Raw genomic sequence first — 20,963 nt, forward strand, 5'->3', positions numbered from 1 at the left:
TCCTAGTATGGAACCATAACTCATTTTGAGGTCTGTTTCTTGTGCAGCATTTAGCTGCACTCCCTTTCACAGAATTTTTGTCTTCCTGCGTAGGTTACAGCATACAGGACTATACAGTAGGAAACAATTGTTCCTGCATGTCAGAACAGGTGCTTCTGTCAGCAGTCTGTGGTGTCTCTGCTATGGCAGTGTTTTTAAGGAGGAAGAGAGCAGGTGTCCAGTTTAATGAGAGCACTGGTTATTGGAGATCATTACGCTTATGCCCATTGGAGAAGTTTGGCTTCTGTTCATACTAAAGAAAACCACCTCTCCTTGCCCATTTACAGAGTACTTTTAGAAGCTGATACATGTTACAAATTTCAGTCACTCTGAAAGCAAAATACTTCTTCATAAATGGAAGCACAACCCCTTCTTTTACATCTCATTGCAGCCTTACTGGCTCATTGACTAGTCATTCAACTCCTGTTAGAATCACAGGGTAAGGGTATTCAGAGAGCTGGTCTTCATGAAAGACATTTGCTACTGGTAAGTGAGCCTGCTGCTAAACAGTTCTGTAGCTTTCTAAAACACATCCATTAAAGACACATACCAGCAATGGAAACCAAGTTTTGAGATGTTCGATCACAGCCCTGAAAATAGCTCTTTTCTTTCTTTTTTTAAAAAAGAGTAAAACCGGTGAGTTTATACATGCATGCAGGAGCAGATTTAAGGTAAATCCACAAGGTTCAATCAGAAACCAGAGGAGTGTGCCCTAAGCACCCCGCGAAGGGCATTGAATGCAGAATGCAAGGGAGCTGCTATTCTCAGTATGCTTTTCTAGGAGGGCCCAAGCTAGTTCTTGTATTTTCCAGAAGGGAAGAATGTGGTTTGGCTTTCAACAGCCTAGGAAAGCTCCCATCTGCTTCATCAGGAAACCGGTGTCAGGTGACAGCCCCAGCACCACCAGACACCCGTTTGATGCTTCTACTGCTCCAGCAGCAATGGACCCTGAGGCAAAAGGGATGCTCCCAAGTATGCTCCTAAGTAAGCACGCATTCCTGACTTGGTGCCTCCACAGTGCAAATATTAGTAATACATCCACAATTTGCAGAGCAGTGAACGAGGCAGCACATGATTCAGACAGAGAAAACCAGCAATATGAGAAGGCTGTGCCATATGTTACCACTGAAATCACATGTACCCCTTACCTATTGCCCTCGTGGTTGCATTGCTATTTAGAAAAATCTGTGTGTAGAAGAGTGTAATAGATGTACTCTGTGTGTGTGTGTGTGTATGTTGAAGCTTTATTTGCAATGTGGTGGGGGTGGGAAACAGAATTTGGGGGCTGGCTGTGTAGGCCTTCGGGATGTGAGCGGAAGGTCTTAAAGAATTATATTTTTATAGATTGTGCTGAAGCTTTGGGTCCCAGCCACACATAGCCTTTTCTTCCAGAAAAGTAAAATGGTTTAGAAAGAAAGTCAGGTGGCTGTAATATAGTAGGGATAGTACAGCCCCACCAGCCCTGGACAAACTGAATAACTTAATAAAAGATGCCTTTTTAAGTAATATTTTTTTAGTGCTGAATTGTTAACAAAGAAATATTTATGAGCAAACTTTCTATGTACTTAAAGTTTGTGTGGTGCTTTGTACTGACTAGGTGGACCTGTTACATGTTTACACGTTTTAATGATTGTCCTCAAGGCGTATATAGTAATTCAATGAGTTTTATGCCAGAAAAACAATGAAGTTCTGTGTAATAGCAAATGATTTAATTTCTAATGAAATTGTAGGCTTTTGTAGTGTTTGTGTATTTTTCTGGTTGGCGGTTACAAGTTGTGTTCTTTCTACAGTAAGGCTTGTATGCTTGATCGTAGAGAGAGGCAATAGAATGGTAGATACCATTGTTTAAGAAGAAAACCCTAAATATTGCTACCTTAGCCACTGTAAAATCAGGTAAGTTTTGTGGCGTAAGCCTGAAATTTAGATTTTGTATTGGAATAAAACATCAAATATATCTAAGGCAGGTTAAACACAGGTGAGGGATTTATTTAATTAAATAAGATGGGGGGATCTTTAGCAACATATAAATGGAGAAGCCAAGAGACTGGAACAAAACTAGGTTGTTCACATATTATGAACCTGGCCGAGCTAACTTCATGGCTTGTGCTGAATGCATGCAACAGATAATGAGTCAGCTAAATGGGAGAAAGTAAAGATTTCCGCGTCCCACTCCCCCCCCCCCCTAGTTTGTCAGTTGTAATAATGTGAAGAATTTTTGTAGGGTGATCTGAAGGTAAACTCATACATATATTAGCTTTCAGAAGAGTTGAGTTACCAACAAAATCCCATTCAGTCAAAAGGCAAGCTGTTAGCACGTTTGAAAATCAGAGGATGATTTGTTCATCTTGCGATAGTTACTGGAGTCTTTGCTTTGTTTCTTATGGCTGGAAGACCAGGGCTAAAGCACAGCCATCTGTATGATTTTATTTTTTTGGTTGTCATTTGGAGGTTCTCTGGAAAGTGCAAGGGTCTGCAATATAAATCAGTTTGCAGAGTGTGTGGCCCTCTGCTGAATGTTGTGATCCTACCGCAACAGTTGGTGATCTGAGAAAACTAAGCATCATTTATTACGTCTCTTGTAAGAAACATGGCAGCAACCTCACCACTCTTCCGAATAAATCGCTGCTGGAAAAAGCAGAGAATTTATCAGTTTCTCTCTCCAGTGTTCAGGATACATTTAAAGAGAAGTACTTCTGTTTTGCCGAGTTAGCAAGAAAACTAGCACCGAGATGAGTAATGCATTGTCGAGGCGAGAGGCTGTGGAAGGGAACAGCTATGTTTTGTATGCTTTGCTGTGCCTGGCTTTTCCTCCTCTGGGGATCTGTGGGCGCAATATACCCGTGGTGGTGGCACAGTGGCTGTTTTGCCTGCACCCTCCCTTGGGGGAAGTGTGGCGGAGTTATTCTAAACCAGTGGGAGGTGAGGTCTGTGTGCAGTTGTTGGGCTGTTCATTTCAAAGTGCCGGACCAAAGGTCTGGTTTAGCACAACTCTGTGTGCACTTAAAGGCGTGTGATGAACAGCACGCTGCTTTCCAGGCTGCAGGGTACTCATTCTCCTCCCTGTTTTTGGAACCTAGTGTAGCCATGTAAGTTCCCTAGACTTCATCTATAGGTCATGGAGAACAAGGGACTCTAAAAGTGAATTATTCAGATGATTTACGCTAGGCTCTTGTTCTTTGGAAACAAAAGGTAAAGAATTACCGACTTCTATGATAGATCTAATTTGGCCAGCTCAGCTACACCATAAAACTGTGCCCTAACCTTCCTCTCCCATCACTTGTGCTGGTCCTGGTGCTTGCCTGTCCCCTTAACGGGTGAAGGAGCTAAAACCAATGGGGAATTTATTCAGCCAACCCCCCTGAAGCTTTCATCCTTAGTTCCCTTAACCTTCTCTCCTGCAAACAGATAAGTGCTTGTGCTGCTGCTAGGGAGGGGTCAGGAAGATGCAGCTGGACAAAATGGGGGAGAATGGGGGTGCCTCTTTTCCTGGCGGTGAGATGCTGGGTGAGCAGAAATTAATTGCAAAGGTGCGCCGTAAAGGAAGCAAGTCTTTGTCAGCTAGGTACTTGAAAGAAGAGCTGCAGGTTTTGTAATCTGAGTTTGGTGGTCTCGATCCAGCCCATCCCCTGCATCACAAATTATTAGCATTATATTATATGCTAATATAAAACATTAGCATTATAGTGCTAAAAGATTTTGTGTGACTGTTCTGAATGACATATGTGGTGCTTGTGCCTAGCAGAGTAGAAAACGGCATAGAATAAAGCATTTATCTAACTAGGGAACGTAGTAGGAAGGTCCAGGTGGAGAAAGTTTCAAGTCTGCTTTCACAGCACTTGCATGGTGTCAGAATCGTCCAGGTCTGGCTCTTTTCCTTGCTGTCCCCTTTGAGTAAGGGGGAAAAAAAAGAAATCACAAAAGTAAGTAAATAAATAAATAAGGGAAGTTACTTGGGGATTTAAGTGGCATTAGTATTTATTTTTGCCTACCGATTTTTAAATCTTACCACACCAAAGGTCTCTAGTCCATAAGGGATTTTCGGGAGCTGCCTTGCCAAGTGATGCGATACGGCCTGTCACAGCTAGCTTGGACCACGGCACGCTTCTCGTGATACACCTCTACAAGCGGTGTTGGGATACCACCTGGGGACAGGCACTCCTGTCCTGTGGCCTGCATTTAGTACAGCACATGTGTTCACATGCCTAATACGGACTGTACCTGAGCATGGGTCTTGCTAGGGAAGAAAACTGTAGGGCTTGTTGCTGGAGGTGCAACGATGCAAGGAGACGCTGGGAAGTATAGCACCATCCAGTGGTCTTGGCATTTGCTGTTAGTGATTGTTAGTGCAATATATCCCTTTCAGTATTATTTTTTTTCTTGGAAAATGGGAGTGTGACAGCCTATATGCTGTTTTAATATGCTTTTAGATGGCTGAATGGGAAATACAAACCAAAATTGTTAACAATAAAAGGGAGGGATAGCCGTGAATTTGCCTAAGTAGTATGCAAGCAGAGGAAATTTGAGATTTATCTCTAATTCAGAAAGAATTCAATACTGACCAAATGAGCGCCATGTCTTCAACAGGGAGTAGCACCCGGAGGCGGCCAATATTTAGGGTTTTTGCCCAAAGCACATTTAGCCCTGCTCTACTGTGTGGTGAAAACGCTTAGTGCAGATGCCACCAGAGCTTCATCTTGTGGAGTAATACTGTAATAAAGAATGTGGTTTTCTTGTGAAAGTCTTAACCTCTTCTTATGAAAATTACATACAACTCAGTATTTTCATGGTGTATAAGTGAAATGTAATTTTTCTTTTTTTTCAATAAAATACATTTCCTTTCCTAAATGTTTGTGGGTTTTTTTCTTCCCCCCCTCCTGGGTGGTGTTTCTCTTCCCCCAGTTGAGTGGGAGTAGCCAGCTTTAACAGAGATGATAACTGGGATTTCTGTGCTGGCATGTTGCCCCTTTCTCACAAATGCCTCCTGCGAGTGTCCTGGAGCTGAGCCTTGTGGCCGTCCTGCTGCATGTTACCTCTCCTCCGATTGCCTTCCACCTCCAGGAGCTGCAGCACAGGGCAGTGGCCTCTGCAACCAGCCAGCCTGAGCTTTCCTCCCCAGACTCCCACCCAAGGAAATCTCACTCCTCAATGCACTGCCTTGCTATTAACTGCTAAATTGCCCCCTGCAAGGTTCCTGTGGCTCTGGGTAATTTAAAATAATTATTGTAAGGAATGCCTAAAATCCAGAAGGGAAGCATTTAATCCTCCTTATGCTGGGACATTTCAAAACCTCACGGTGAGGAATAAACATGCTGGATTCCTCTGGGGATCTGAGGTATTTAAGTAGCCTCTGTTTGCAGTTATTGAAGTTTCACTGCCTATAAATTATGTGGTAAGAATGGGCAGTAAATCTCAGGCCAGCATCAGAAGGGGGACTAGCCTGCCAGCTGCTGGTGCGTTAGGTCTCCCGAAAGGTCTTTTGAAGGGCAGGCCAAGAGGAGAGGTATGACGACAGCTATAGACCTTCCTGATCCGGTCTTGTGAGCCTTGATTTACTAAATTTCATTTACATGGCTAATGCAGACACTTCATGAATGCTAATCCCAGGTGCAGGTATGCTCTTGGATGATCAAGGTGCCTCCCTGCTAATGATCTGACTACATCCATTGTTATAGGAGAGAACAAAATACTAGAGTAGAGTATACTTGTAGGGCCTACTGGGATCATCTATTCCAACTGCCTGACCACTTCAGGGCTGACCGAAAGTTAAAACATGTTATTTAAGGGCATTGCCCACATGCCTCTTAAACACTGACAGGCTTGGGGCACCGACCACTTCTCTAGGAAGCCTGTTCCAGTGTTTGGTCACCATCTCAGTAAAGAAATGCTTCCTCATGTCCAGACTAAACCTCCCCTGGTGCAGCTTTGAACATTTCCCATGCTTGGTATCACTGGATCTCCGGGAGAGAGAACCTCCCTCTCCACTTCCCCTCCTCAGGAAGCTGTAGAGAGCAATGACGTTGCCCCTCAGCCTCCTCTTCTCCAAACTAGACATGGCCACAGTCTTCAGCCACCCCTCACGGGACATCCCTCCCAGCCCTTCCACCAGTTTTGTTGCTCTCCTCTGGATGAATTCAAGGACCTTCACATCCTTCATAACGGTGGGGCCCAGAACTGCCCGCAGTGCTCCAGGTCAGGCCGCTGCAGCACTGAACGCGGGATAATCGCCTCCCTGACCGGCTGGTTATGCCGTGTTCAGGGCACCCCGGGGTGCCGTTTGCCCTCCTGGTGCCGGGGCACGCTGCTGGCTCACCCTGCGCCTGCTGCTGACCAGCACCCCCAGATCCCTCCCCGCGGGGCTGCCCCCAGCCCCCCCTCCCACCTTGTATTTGTGCCCAGCGTTACTGTCTTAGGTGCAGAATCCGGCATTTGGCCTTGTTAAATTTCATCCCATTAACCACAGCCCAGCGCTCCCATCTGTCTAGATCCCTCTGCAAGGCCTCTCGTCCCTCAAGAGAGTCAGTGGCACCTCCCAGCTCGGTATCGTCAGCAAAGATGCTGATGGTGCATTCAACTCCTGCAGCCAGATCCCTGATGAATGTATTGGTCAGGACCAGCTGTAGAACTGAGCCCTGAGGAACGGCGCTGGTGACCATCCATCAGCCAGGTGTAGCCCCATTCACTACAACCCTGTGAGCTCTGCTCTTCAGCCAGTTCTTCACCCAGCGCACCGTGAACCCGCTCATCCCACAGCTGGACAACTTGTTCAGAAGGATGCTGTGAGGAACAGCGTCAAAAGCCTTACTAAAATCCAGAAAAACTACACCCACCACCTGGGTGACCTTATCACAGCAGGATATCAAATCAGTTCAACGGGATTTTCTTTCCCTTGGTGATCCCATGCTGCCCCCATGCTGACTGTGCCTGATGATGGCATTATTCTTTAAACGTCTTTCAACAGTACTGAGTATAATCTCCATAATTTTTCCAGGAACTGGGGTTGGACTAGCAGTTCCCTGGGTCTTCCCCCCTGCCCTTTCTGTACACTGGAATACCGTCGTCGAGCTCCCAGTCAGCCCGGACCTCCCCAGACTCCCAAGACCTTTGGCAGATGATAGAGAGGGGTCGTGCCATAACGTCTGCGGGCTCCTTCAGCACTCTGGGGTGAATCCCATCCCGTCAGGCCTCACGGACTTGCGAGCATTCAGCCGATACAGCTGGCCCCTTACAATTTCAGCATCCACAAATGAAAAGTCACTGTTCCCACATCTAGAACTTCATGGGAAATATGAATTCTAAGGCAAAATTCAATTCTTAAAGGAACAGGCAAGAATAGCACGTGTACTCACTGGTATTCGCAAGGCCCCAAGGAAGCTGATGGCTGATGTCCCATGTCTACCTTCCCCAGTGACCACAGTGCTGGAGTTCAGTGACACGCTGCAATTTTCACTGTCAAGTAAATGCTGCATCTCTGGATCCTGAAATTTCCCCCAGCAAGACCATAAAAAAAAAAAAAAAAAAAAAAAAAAAAAAAAAAGGAATAATACATCAAAACACATATTAAGGAATCAAATCATTCCAAAATATTTTTTAGGAACTGTATCCATTTTATCACAGAAAGTTAAAGCCTTTAAAAATCTCTTGATTTGGATATACAGCGTATATAGAGTAGAGAGCATATACAGAATATCAGGTGAAGCATGCCTGGTTGCTTATGCCTGAGTGCATAAACTCTGTTATGGAATCAGTTTCTGTTCTATTGCAGAACAATTTCAAGTTGCAAAAACCACGTATTAGAGTACAATTCAATGCAATAAAACAATTTCCAGTCTCCCCATACCCCACCACATAAATGCAGTCTAATTGAAACTGACAGTCTACTGACTACTACAACACATTTATGTGTGTATTACCTTCTTTCTGGACAAATATTAAACCCCTTTTTCAGACACTGTAACATCACCTTATCCACTGATTTAAATACAGGCCAGCCTTCCCCGAGCCCAGCCTCAGCAGCAGGGAGCCCACCCTGAGCTCCCCACAGCAGCCAGCGTTTCTGGGGCCGTGCCCAGGCAGGCCCACCTGCTCAGGTGAGACTCAGGTGGGTGATGACTATAATCAACACCTGGCTGAGCCCTTAACAATTCATTAGCTCTCTGGGAGGCCTTGGGCCACTGCAGTCAACTCTCAGCATGGATGCTCTTTCTGCAGCAACCCTGGTATTTCATGCAAAGGTGAAGAGCGAGACCCTCGCTTTGTACAGGCGGACAAGTGGGGTTAAGAAGTGGGCTGTCCCTGCCTTTCCCCTGGGACCAGGACATGGTGGTTTTGGGGTGACCCTGGAGGCGGGAGGTGGCTTGTCCCCCAGGCCCTGCCTTTGGGGAGTATTTTGATAAAGCCTGGGTGAAGCTGACATACCGCCATGCTCCCCAGGGACCGTTCTCTTGCCTGTTAAATGGCCTCTAGCAGAGCAGAGGAAGGCATGAAATAATAATGATGCTAAGAAATGATGCAGCTGCTGATTTATTAGCTAAGTAGGAAATGTTGACTTAACCTTTGCTATGGTGAAGTGCGCTGATGGTTGTCAAACCTGGGCTAACCAACCCTTGCAAGTACCTGGCAGGTGAATGGATTCCCTGGTTTGGTCCCAGTGCCCCAGGGACAGCCCACGGAGCTTCTCCCTCTTTGCTTCCCCCCTTCTCAGAGATCCTCAGGAGGCCCCCAGATATGGAGCTGCTCTGCACTGCTCATCCCTGAGGCAAGAGATGCTCCTTGTTGCCTCAGAAGAGGGTTGTGGATAACCCCAAAAGGTGCCTACCTGGAAACCCAGAGCTGTTGGGTGTGGGTGGGAATAACCTTTTGAAACAGAGGCATGGCATACTGGAAATTTAAAAGCAAATGTCCATGACGTTAGCCAGACAAAAATGCAATAGCACCAAAAAAAAGGAGGAAAAAAAAAAGGCAGGAAAAAAAAGCAGTTTTAAAAGACAGAGGAAAAATTCTGAGCTTTGTTTCCAAGTGTTCAAAAGAAAATCACCTGTATTGCAGTGTATTTAATGGCTTTGGGGAAAAAGTAGTGGAGTTAGTTTGTGTTTTCCTGCTCCATCATGGTAGTGCTGCACTTGCACCTGGGATGGAAATACCTGGTCATGCTGCAGAGCAAGGGCCAGGCAGCTGGGCTCGGTGCTGGTGGCATTGCTGCTGCTGCCCCCCTCCAGCAGCCCTGCTGGGTGACTCTTCCTAAGTCAGGTGGGGACAATGGGGGTTTTCCCTCCATGGTAAAAATGGTATGTCCAGGTTATCCCCACCTACCCTTTCACACTTCCCTCTCAAACTCTGACAAAAACACAGCACTTGAGCTGAAGCTGGTGAGTTTGCCCCTGAGAAGTTGATGGCTCTTCCCCGCCACAAAGCTGATCACGTGTGTAAGTGTGTCGGCAGGTCTGTGGTCTTCGCTAAGCCTGGCACCGGAGCACGGACCTGCCGGCTTCTGTCAGAGGAGAAAGGATTTTAAAGCTTCCTCATACAAGAAACCTGCTTTTGAGAGCTTTTATTTATTTATTTATAAGTGACAGATTTGGCATTTACTGGTAACGACTAATTCAGTGACTTGCGCTTTTGCTTTGCGGGGGCAGCCCCTGCCTCCCTTGCTACTGCAGCTACAGCAGTCAGTCACGTTTGGGATGAAGCTCCCTCTCCTCCCCTCGCCCTTCTTTTTCTCTTCCTTGTTTTATCCCTCCCATATTTTTCCACCTTTTCTTATTTTCAGCTGTCTTGCATGTTTCTGTTGACTCTTCTCCCTCTTTTCCCTCATCTTGACCCAGCACTCAGACCAGCACCTCCTCACTCCCTTGCTCACCCTTCCCCAGGTGCCCACAGGCTGGTGAGCTGAGGGGGTGTGTGGAGGTGGCACACAGCTGAGTGGTGTTACCAGAGGTGCACAGCTGCCCTGCAAGCTACCACCAGGCATCCCAGGAGTGACGGGGGGCTCTTCAGCATCCTCCTGCTCCTTCCCAAGTAAAAAGAGACAGTTTGTCCTGGTCTGGTGGTTTTGTGATTTTAGGCAGTCAATGTCATCTCTGCATCTGGAGACAGGGATTAATATTTCTCTGTCTTCAAAAAGAGCTATAGAGTAAACTCACTTCTGTGCAAGACATTGGAACACTACAGAGATGAGGGGTTTGAGGAGGTGAGAAAACGTGTCAGTCAGTGGGACAGATTTTTAGTGTCAGGGTATGCTCAGGGTACCACCACTCACCCTGTTTACTTTGAAGCCCGTGAGCAAGTCTGATACCCCTTTTTTTAATGAAATCCTGGCTTTGCTCATCTTTAGTGATTTCATAGTACAGCTGTTCAGACATTATGCTCCTATCCTCAGTCTGTGAAAGAGAAAAAGCCCTCCCTAAGTCCCCATCACTGTTGTGGCACTTCAATCTGCCACCTGTTGTCAGGGTTTACTCCATCCCTTTATATTACTTCCAGAGCCATTTAGAGGGTTAGTCACAGCAGCATCCCTGCAGGGAACCTGGCAAGGGTCAGTGATCTCTCCCCAGGTAGGCAGGACAGAGCTGGGTATGCAGTTGCTCCCTGCTGTGGGACAGGAGGTGCCAAACAGGTCCTCACTCCTTGGGTTTGGTGGCAGGGCCGTGCAGATTCACTGCAAGCCCTTGGGCTGGTGTTGCCTGCCCTATCCTACCGGTGGCTCTGTGAACGCTGCAGGACATCAGGGGGCTGTCCCCAAGCTGCATCCCTCTCCCACCCTTCCCTGCCCTGGGCCACACCTGTCAGTGCTGGCGTGGGGCTTAGGCTGCCCATATACCCACCCCCACAAGTCCACCTGCCCTTTTTGGCTGGATACTGACCTCCACCGAGAGCTTAGGCAGCTGTTGGGATTTGGTTTGCTTTTCTGCTCGACTGCTGAAAAGGCAGACGAGGACCCTCTGCTTAATTCCTGCTGACTGAGATGTCCTTCAGCAGGCAACAGGTTGGGGGACATTAGTCATGGTCTGGAAGAGGAAACAGGTGAGAAAAAGCCATGGAAAGGTGAGTTTAACCCGCTGGTGATCTGGAGAGAGGCTTTAGCTGAGCCACTGGCCAGACGGACACCTCGCTGCATCTCTAGGGCTCAGCCCCCACACTGCTGGAGGTGGGACAGATGGATGGAGCAGCAGTGGGTTATGCTCCCCTACCAGAAGAAGCAGGGAAAGAATAAATAATCCTTCAGCTGTTGCTGGCCTCCCCCGAGCACTGCAGAGCTGTGGCCCTGGTTTCATTTCTCCTGTGTTGAGCCCTGATGCCATCACTGGAGTGCTCCTGAGACATCACCTGGGCGTGATGAACTCAAAGGGAGCAATTCCCTTCCCTGAGGACAGGCAGCCTGGCTTGTGTCTAGGCTTTAGAGCAGAAACCAGAGCTGGCCAGCCCTGGGAGACACTGTTGGGTCTGTCAGGGCTGGGATGCTCGCCTCCGCAGGTTTTGATCTACCTCACTTGAACAGTGAGCTAAGGGAGAGCTGGTCTGGTCTGCCTTTTGGGCCAGGCTGGACTAGCTTGTCGGCAAGGACTGCTCTGTGCTAGGTGGCTAAGGGAGGTTTGTGTTCAAACTGTCTCTTGCTCCACTTTAACAGCTCCATAGCCTTGGATTTTGATCACTTCGTCTCTCACAACTGTACTAACAATTCTGGAGCACTCAGGTTCCTCAGTAATGTGTGTGTGTATGTACTCACACACAGACATTTGTCCCTTCATGCTACGTGCATCAAATTTCTGTAAGGCCCCAGAGGCCCCTTGTATTTCAAAAGAAAAAGAGTTTGGCTGTCGACCAAGCTGGGTACTCTCACTGCAATTTATTTATGTTTAATTTTCATTAATCTCTGGTGAATGCACATTTTAAGGGAACATGTGCAAGTGATAAATTGCTTTAAATTTTGGTGCATGAGTGAGAACCATTGCTGACTGGGCCCACAGTTTACACTCCAGAATTATTGGAAGAACAGCCCAATTGTGTTGGTCTGACACTGATAAACTCCTCATATCTTTTGGAGGTCTCCTGCCAGTCCTAGAGAGCAGGGACAGGGAGGGGAAATGTCCAAGGGCTTTAACTAGCTGACCGAAGAATTTGCCCAAGACTATACAAAATTAATATAAATCCAGCCAGTTGTGGCCGTAATAGAGATGCAGAAAAGCAGAACAAATTAGAATAAAGTAAAAGGTTCCCCTCCTTTTGAGAAAACTCACTTGAGTCTATCTATCAAATATGATCTTCATATGTAAAGCATGCGCTGAGCTGTCTAAAGCTTCAGCCCACATAGGAAATATGGATACCTGGCTGATGCCTACTGTGGCAGATGCAGGAACATGCATCTCAAAGTTGTTGTGTAGTTAAGAAGTTCAGTTTGTGATTCAGCAGTTAATGGACCTTACCCTGAAGTGCTGACTTTGAGGACACAGTATGGTCCTGTGTGCTGTCCCGAGCACAGGAGCTGCAGCATAGCATGAGGGTCTGGGGAGCAAGACAGAAAGTTGGCTTTTATAGAGTCCTTTTATCCTTTTTGCATCCCAAAGTGCCTTTTTTAATAAGCTGCTACAAAGACTGTGTGGGCTTGCAGAAGGCCGAGGAAAGACTGAGAGAAAAGAACTGAAAGGTGGTTTCCATTTTAAAAATAAGTGACTCATAATCCAAGGCATTAACTCATGACCTCAATGATTATAAATTGATTTTTATCTTAATTAATTATTAAAGGACTGGGGTTTTCTCCATCTTTTTCATAAAGGCTCTTACTCCACCTCAGAACCACGGGATCAGCCTGGGGAAATCATTTATAAGCCCTGGGGAGTGAGGATCGAGTAGCCAGAAACCCTCACAATGTGCATCACCTTGCCAATGCCTATGCTTGCATGATGAAGGTACCTCCCAGTGCTGCCTTTTAGAAGCACTGCTGCTGCAGCCAGCAAGTTCTGCTCAGGCGCCGCAGTAACACTGCCCAGGTGATGGCCAGTCAACAGAAATCTCTGCTGTTCTTTCACCGCCTGCTCAAATACATGCGAGTGGTTCAAATGCTGCTTCATACCAGCCTTGGTACTGGGGCAAGGGCTCTCCCACCTTGTTGAGCTCTTGTGTGTTCCCAGGTGATGGGGGTGTTTTGTCCTATGCTTGAGTCAGGAGCCAGGAATGGGCTAAACAATAACACAGAAAACTAAAGCCCAGCAGTTTTAAAGAAATGCAGGGTAGAATTATTCATGGGACAGAGAACTTGGGGAGCCCATAAGTATAATTGAGTTATAGTAACTATGGCTGAGCCCTAGCACCTGGGCCTGCTGTGCTGCAGAGCATCATCACCAGACAATTCTCACTTTAGATGGATCGATACAGTTACCACAGGCAGTATTTTAAGCATAAGCATTTTAATAGTGTTATCCTATCCACAAGCTGTCCTGTCAGGTTTTCTGCCTACCCGCTGAAACTCCGTCCAGTTAAATTTTCTGCTGCGTTTTACCTGCTGATGGGAGCTTGTGTGGCTCCATGTTGCTCTGTGCTATAGCAAATAGCTGTAGCTGTCTATGCTTAACATCACTGAAGTGGTATGGAGAACGATTCCTGTATTTTGGGGCACTTGGGGTCAAAATCCTCCTTTAGACAACCAGCTGGTGCTGGCCATACAGCCTCTAGAACAGGGCAAGGTGCGTAGCTGTAGAGCACTTAATGATGGTCCCATCAGTCTCAATTTACAGTAACGGAGTGTGTTTAAAGCAAGGATCAGAGAAAGCAACGGAAGCCAGCAGGCGTGACGCCAGGTGCTGGCATTTGCTCCAGTGGCCGGAGCAGCATGAGCCACAGCTGCATCCCTTGTGTGGACAGCCTCCCCTGCAGCCAGCAGCCCCTGTGCCCATGGCAAACTGCAGCACGGGCAGGGCAGGCGCATGCCTGAGCGCACAGGCACCTATTCCTGGCAGCCAGAACCAGCTCTGGAGAAGACGGAGGGCAGCTGAATCCCTGCTTTGCTGCAGTGCCAGGTGGGGAGCCAGATGTGTGGCTGGAAACAGTTAAAAGACAGAGAAGGGGACGCAGAGTATTGCTTTACCAGGGTATGTAGCCAGGTGGATGTTTTAACACAGCAGCCTTGCTCCCCCGTGCTTATACAGTGAGAGGTTCCACTGATGATGCAGGGCAAGTCAACTACAGACAGACTGCTCCACCAAAGGGTTTTTTCTTAGTATTTTCTTACTAGTAGTAGCAAGGTACAGTCTTTTCTGGTTCTCCAAGATGATTTCATAGAAACAACTCTGGCCTCACCAAGCAATGAGTTGCTTGGCTTTAGAATACAGCCCTCCTTCCTGTTTAGTCTTAACATTTGCTTTTCTACAAAAATGCTATTTTTACATATTTTGTATCATGCATTTAGCTTACCTTATGTTCATAATCGAAAAAAGAAAATGGGAACTAAACAGGCTCAGTCCCACCTGGCCAAAGTTGACCTCGTTCTGCTGCCTGCCCCGTGGTTGGCAGTGGCTGCTGTCTCTGTTGGGGAGGCCAAGAACTAAGCCAGCCTGTGCAAGAAACTCCTCTTCATCTGACTGACCTACCTGCTCCCTGTTTGAGGCTCTGCAAAATTGTCAGACTTTCTTGTCAGCACTGCCCTGGCTCTGGCCAGCTGGGACTCATGCCAGCCAAAGCAGGAAAGCTGAGGGGGGGTCCTGGGGGCTGTGGGACCTGTGTTTGCTTCTTTCTCCCGGGCAGGTGTCTCGTCCTCTATGGGAAACTTGGTAGAAAAAAGAAAGCCAGCTCATTGAGCAGCACAAGGTTTCCCTCATTTGTGAAATACCCCAGATTCCTTACCTTCTCCAGTCCTAGCCCCCAGTGGTACAACAACATCTCAGTGGTATACCAACGGTATCAGACAGTGTCATAGAAATGGGGGGTGGGGGGAATTGAAAACAGTGTTTCCTGGGTTTCGCTTTGATCTGTCTATACGGAGCAGCATTAATATTGTTCTTCATGCTTATAATGTTCATATATTTTGAATTTAAATCTCAATTTTTATATTCCTGCTCTCCCATGCCTACTCTCTTGCTTTACCAAGGTATGCGGGTGTCCCAAAATGCTGTACCACCGTGTGAGCTGGGAAGGGACCATGTCCCCTTTGCACAGCTGCTGTCTGAGTCAGGGGAGGTCTGTGAGTTGCCTGAGACAATGTGGGAAATACACATGCAGGGAATTGAAATGCTGTCACCAAGCAAGTGCCCTGCTGCATATTGCAGAGTTCATCCTCCCTGCCACCCTGGCCTCTGGGGAGTCCCTGACTTCTCTCCTTGTGCCACCACCTTTGCCTGTTGAGGATGTATTTGTTGTCAGCCATGGTAATTCCCATAAGGAGCACCTAGATCTTGCCCTCCTTGAGTCACCACCACCACACCATCTGCTGTAATTCTGTAATACTTTCCTGCAGTTTCTTATTTCATCTTCTCCACATACTCCTCTGCATGTCCAGGTACTCGTCACTTTACTTCAAATTCAATGATGTTTACTTGTCCTCCCTCCTTTTTCCCTGCTTTGCATCCTCACTGAAAACAGACAAGCAAAGTCTTTGTGAACTGCTTCCCCCCACCACATTGTAATTTTGAGTTAAAAAATATCCACAGAGCAAAGAAATGGTAACTTTTAATTTAGTAATAACTTGCTAAGGAAAGAAATTAGTAATTGGTCCTTCTAAATGTTAAACTTGTTATCTGTTTAATTACTCTTAGCTGGGTTTCTCAAAGACCTCATTAACTAAGCATCTGGTTTTATAGATGCAGTTCTTAGTGTCTCAGATGCTTCCTGCAATTATCTAGCCATGACTGTTAACTTATTAACATATCCAAATAATTAGAGCAAAAGAAGTAAATTCCCTACATTTTGTAAAACCGGAACGTTTGATGTTACCTGGGTAAAGGAGCACAGGACAGGGGTACTCACTGCAGTGGGGCAGATGTTAGCGTTCTCTCATTCCTTAACATAATGCTATGCCAACAGCTCAGGTAGGCTCTGTGGTGAAAATGTATTAAACTGATTTCTGCTTACAAAAAAGCCTTTAATTAGGGATCGCTTAATTTGGACAGGGAGCTCAGGGAGCTCAAGGACAACTTTAATGAGCAGGTGGTGTTTGTCTTGAGCCCCCTGAACAAGCAAGATATGAGCAGGAACATCGAGATAATAAATATTGTGTGCAGCTATGGCATGACAGTCACTCCACCACACTCGGGTGTCTGGCCAATGTCCCTGGCATGTGTGAACCTTATGAATCATGAGATGGTGCACGCCTGCACTTAGACTAAACTTAAAAGTTTGCATACGCTAGGCGTGTACACTATTTTTGTTTTCTACTGAGTATAAAGATGGGCAAGCTCAGGGACTGGGCCAGAAGCCTCACCTACAGGTGGATGCACCGTGTACGAACTTTCCCAATTACCGAGAGACTGCTGGTGCTGGCCTCCCAGCTGAAGTGTGGGCCTGGGTGATGTTAAGGTGGTAATTGGTGATGGATCCTTTTCTTAGTCTCTGGTAACGCTTTGCAGTTATGATCCGATGCTACGCTCCTATTGCTCTTTTATCATATAGTGCACAATAACTAGTACTCTTTCTTTTTATCATATTGCATGGTATTTTTCCTTTATAGTGTAATATAATAAACTAAATTCATTCTTGTATTTGATTTGGAATTCATTTTTGCTCGGTATCCAGTCAATCAGCAAAACAGGCTCCCAGCCTCTTCCAGTGTAACTCAGAGGTTATCTTGCAACACAAGATCAGCTACTTTCTTGCAGTCTTTAAAAATCTAGGCATCTCCATCGCCTTTCCCTCAGATCTCAAACATATAATGGAGGAGGAGCTTATTTTCTGCAGTCTGTACCAACTCATCTCACCCCTTACAACCAGCCTGGAAAAGACACGGGATTGTGTTGGCTATATGGAGGAATGAAAGGCCAGGTTTAGTTCCTGCTTTTCCATTCTCTCTCCTTTGCACAAGCATGGAGTTAATGAAACACTCCCTCCACCTGGCTCCCTTGCAAGCAAAAGGCCTTTTCTCAGCCACACGCCTCGACATGGTGACATGCTTGTGGCATGCTGTCAGTGCCCCAACCCGCCTTTTGCACCGAGTGAGGCCCCTTTTGCACCAAGCCTCACAAATCACCCCCCCCGGCCCCTCTTCTGGTTTTATCACATCCCTTGGGGTGAGCCTGGCACTGAACTCTCCTGGTCCTTGTTAATCAGCAGCTCTCAGCTGTTCCTCTCCTGTCTCTCTCAAAGTCTCCCTTGCCCTTCCCACATGGAGCAATTCCCATGAGAAAAAGTTCAGCCACAACAGCACTTACAGGCAGCAATACGGCACCTCCCGTGAGGCAGCCGTGACCTTGCCTGCCTGTGCAGCCCACGGAGAGGTGCAGCTACAACAGCTCTGGTATGAGGAGTTCACCCTGAGCAGTCTGGGGCAGGAGAGGTCCTCTGCTGCAGCTCTGCCCTGTTTACCTGATGGCTTTCAACTCCATAGCGGTACCTCCCATGCCAACTCTTTCCTAAAGCTCGAAATTTGTTTTGCATGACTCCCTGGTACTGCTGTTCACATTTCTTAGCTCTGTGCTGTACCTATAGATAGTGTCAGGTCTGCAGCCTGTTACCATTTCAATTCTCTTATTTTGTATTGCTCTTGCCAGTCCAAGGGGCTGGTAAGTGCTGCGAGCCCAGTCAGCCCCTGGGAGCCTCCTGGCACCCTGAATGTTACTCACAGGTTTTGAAGCAAGAAGCCTGTAGGAACCCAAGCAGAGGCAGCCCAGCTGTCAGTGCTTGCACACCTTTTGCACACTGGTGTGAGCGTGCATGCTGCTTTCCACTGCCTCTTCTTTAGAAGTGGAGCAGCTAATTACCTCCTGACACTCGTCATCTGATAAATCCTGATGCCTCTCTCACTCCTTTCTTGGAGGTGTAATTTGGGGGGGCAGAGGTGTTAGTGACAGATAGATCACTTTGACATCCCACAGGCTATTTGACTCTAAATTAATTAAAAGTACTTTCAACTCTACCCCCATTTTAGCAGCTTTTCGATATACTTTAACAACCTACAACCTCTAATGATCGTTTCACTCAAGATCTAATTTACTAGAGAAACTTCCTTCAGAATATTATTATGGACAGAAAAGAACAGCTTGTAATCAGGGCTGTTCATTAGCTGCAGCGATCAGTCCTGCAGGTATCATGGGTCACCAATCTGCCTCTTGATATATGTGCTCATCAACAGGGAAGTTCAGAGGAGAGCTTAGACCTTTTGTCTTCAGAGTGTTGTTACAGATTGAATACCTTGCTGACTCTGAATTCAAACACTGCTATCTGGAGTTTACTGGGCAAAATAGTTTTGGTCCATATGATGGGCTTAGTTAAGGCAAATGCTGAAGAATCTAATGCTTTGGGTAGATTTTCTTCTTTTTTTTAAACTGAGCATCATGCAGAGGATGTGATACGTAAGTATATGCATATGGGGATGTGTAACTATATACATATGAGTGTGTGAAAAGGAGTTTGGTGGAGGCTGAACAAGCTTTTGTGACCCAAAGAGCAGGCCTCCTGGGAAGGGCTAGATGCTGGCTAGGGGGGATTTAGCACGGCTAGCAGGGAAACTTGATGATTTCTGCCTTAAAGTAGGACTTTGTGTGGTCTTGTTAGCAAGCAAGCTGACATCAGAGCCACCTGACACTGGCCTCTGTTTCTTATCACAACTAGAATAACCTGAGCACATCACTTGGTCAAGAAGGGCAGCAGATGAAAAAAGACTGGGGTGCTGGAATCTATCCAGAAGCCTAATAGTGGTCTGCTTTGCTCAGTGATGAAAATCCAAGCCTTTCCTATGATGTCTGTCAGGGAAATGATGTAGAGCCAGTGAAAATTCTTCTCATGGGGAAATGAGAGGCCTGATGTGTTCAGGAGGCGTTTCCCTCCTCCCCCACAAGCCTGCAGGTGATTTGTTTCCAACCTGCTCTAAACTTGTACTATGAGACCACAGGCTTAGCACAGTGTGTCTGTGGGAGGAAAAAGGGAATCCAGGTGTCACTGGAAATTTTCTCACCTTATAAGAAATTAACTAGACCTAAACACCTGACAGAGCTGCTATAAAATCCATTTAAACTGAACCTGTTCTCAGGAGAGCTCATTTTTTACCCCAGGCACTTTGAGATGAGAGGATTAAAGTAAATGGTTTTGTTGCCGAGTCATATGTAAAATGAAGAGCACTTTCATAACTAGTTTCACAGCACATCAGTTGCTTTGAAAGAGCCATGTGGCTCTCTTTTTTTTTTTTTTTTTTTCCTAGTAATAATTCTTGATGACCTCGTCCTGGCTCCATGAAGAACGGATGTCTCAGCCCGCTCCCACTGGTGTCCCCTGCCAAGCGCCCCGGGGAAGCAGCTCTCCTGCATCACCGGGTGACTGGCAGCTCATCTGCAAGCATGGCCCTGTATCTCCAGTTGATCCAAAACCAGTCTTCTTTTTATATCCTCTGCTTCCATAGTCTTGATAGAGGCCTGCCAACGGCAAGAGTTTTGTTCACTTGCCAGGAACTGCCTGTTGCTGCCAAGTTGCCCACAATGAGCTTCAGAGGCTCTGCTTGCCAGCGGTGCCTTGGTCACAGTCACAGAGACAACACTGCAAAAACCTGGCAGCTTTTACTACAGGACAACCTGGGTTGCTACAAAGCACCTTTTTCTGTGACCTCTGGTGGTATTTTAATAACATCTTCTCTTCAATGTGCTCAAACATGGTTTTTCTTGTTTTGTTTTTTCTTCAAAAGCCCAGCCCATGTGTTGGCGCTCAGCACAACCCATAAAGATGCAGAAAACTACGGATAGCTGCTAACTAGGAAGTGCAAAGGCTTTCCCTAGACTGCTTCTGGCTATTCCCCCATCCCCTCCCAAGTCCACCCTTCTCCCCTTTGGTGCCCCAGCAGCCACCGAAGCTGCCAAAGCTGCGATACCCAGTGCCGTGCCTAGACCTGCTTTGCATAACTCTTGAAGAATGGTAGTTCCCAAAACTTCCCCAGGCAGCCTGCATCACAGTTTCGCTCTGGTTGTGATGAGCTGATACTGCTTATGCTCCATCCTTCGGGGTAAAACACGCAATTCCCCTCCCTCGCTGCCAAGCACCACACTTTAAATAGCTGCGGAGTTTTACATCTTTACTTAGCCAAGCTAGATATCTAGTGCTTTCATCTCTCCCTGCTGATCCCTGCCTACCCTTCTGGTCTTTCTTTGCCTACCTCTGCATTTCCCTTTATCTGCTAGCATCCTCCTAAAAACATTGTGCCTCCGGAGGAGGGGGCGTCATCGGGCTGTTTGCACAGGGACATGCTCCCCTCCTCTTCTCCCGCGGGAACCTCTGCAGCACCCCAGCACCACGGAAGCCTCGCCAGCAGATATGAATAATCAGAGTTTATGGCAGTTCAAGACAGCCTCAGACATAGCCCAGACTTAACAGACTTTGTTCATCACTTTGCCACCTGGTATAAATCTGATGCGCTAGTATTCACCTAAAGTCTTTTTTTATTTTATTTTATTTTTAATCTTCCAGGTCCCTCAAAGGCCTGACTCAAAACAGAGGTGTTTTTAGCTTGCTAAAGGCTGGCTGGATTTTATTTTCTATCTGGAAATGAAATATTGGTGCTATTATAATGTAGCTTGGAAATTCACCATTGGATTTAGTGGTGCCAGAATGCTGAGCTGTATTTTAATACCATCAAGGTATTTCAATGTATAAAATCATTTCTGTTCAGGAGGAAAGCTAACTAAATGAAACAAAACAAAGTTGTTTTCAGATTGTTTTCAGTTGGTTTTGTCACCACCAGAAATGCCTATGACATTTACTGACTCCTCACTACATCCCTGCAGCTTTTGGCTGGTTAAGTAGAG

The 20,963-nt window shown here is 46.6% G+C and overlaps 1 long non-coding RNA gene across 1 annotated transcript in view; it reads right to left on the bottom strand.

Moving 5' to 3' along the window:
- Positions 1 to 642: 642 nt before the first annotated feature.
- Positions 643 to 20,963, bottom strand: part of LOC308059510 — a 45,348-nt gene continuing 25,027 nt past the window's right edge. Inside the window, exon 2 of the long non-coding RNA XR_013926277.1 lies at positions 643 to 7,514. This is a non-coding gene — a long non-coding RNA (uncharacterized lncRNA). The remainder of the gene's footprint in view (positions 7,515 to 20,963) is intronic.

The sequence above is a fragment of the Falco punctatus genome (genome assembly GCF_963210335.1).
Source record: "Falco punctatus genome assembly, chromosome: 2".
Classification (NCBI taxonomy): Eukaryota; Metazoa; Chordata; class Aves; order Falconiformes; family Falconidae; genus Falco; species Falco punctatus.